The sequence below is a fragment of the Ostrinia furnacalis genome, unplaced genomic scaffold (assembly GCF_004193835.3).
Source record: "Ostrinia furnacalis isolate ACB-3 unplaced genomic scaffold, ASM419383v2 OfSCF5400, whole genome shotgun sequence".
Classification (NCBI taxonomy): Eukaryota; Metazoa; Arthropoda; class Insecta; order Lepidoptera; family Crambidae; genus Ostrinia; species Ostrinia furnacalis.
This window is the reverse complement of record NW_021135639.1, coordinates 233,283-233,865: the sequence shown is the minus strand read 5'-3', so window position 1 is coordinate 233,865 and position 583 is coordinate 233,283. Positions and strand designations below refer to the sequence as shown.

At 45.3% G+C, this 583-nt stretch overlaps 1 long non-coding RNA gene across 1 annotated transcript in view; it reads right to left on the bottom strand.

Annotated features, from left to right (window-relative positions):
* LOC114361060 (uncharacterized) overlaps positions 1 to 583 on the bottom strand; it is a 1,059-nt gene extending 476 nt beyond the window's left edge. The window contains exon 1 of the long non-coding RNA XR_003656565.1: positions 147 to 583. This is a non-coding gene — a long non-coding RNA (uncharacterized LOC114361060). The remainder of the gene's footprint in view (positions 1 to 146) is intronic.

The window sequence follows — 583 nt, the reverse complement described above, 5'->3', positions numbered from 1 at the left end:
TTTATTATAAACTTAATTTGTAAAGATTAATATTGGACCGAAAAACACTTGACAAATTTTCTTTGCTTTACAGATTTTTGGCACACCTGGTGTGACATTTGTTCGTCGTCGAGTAGGCGAAGAATTTACTCCGGAGTGTGTGGTACCTACCGTCAAACATGGCGGCGGCAGTGTGATGGTCTGGGGGTGCATGAGCGCCGCAGGAGTTGGGGAAATGTTTGTGTGTGAAGGACGCATGGACTCTACAAAGTACATAAACGTTCTTGAATCCGCACTTCTGCCCTCGTTTACGACACTTTTTGGTGACACCAACCTGGAGAGCGTCAAATTCCAGCAGGATAACGCACCTTGTCACAAAGCTGCCCGAACGATGGCTTGGTTTAGTGACAATAGCATCGAGCTGCTTGAATGGCCTGCCCAGTCACCAGACCTGAACCCCATCGAGCATTTGTGGGGTCTATTGAAGCGCAAGGTCCGGCGCCATTCAATAATAACAAAAGAAGACCTAAAACATCGCTTGCGAGAAGAGTGGAACGCTTTAACATGTGACGATTGTAATAAATTAGTACAATCTTTACCAAAA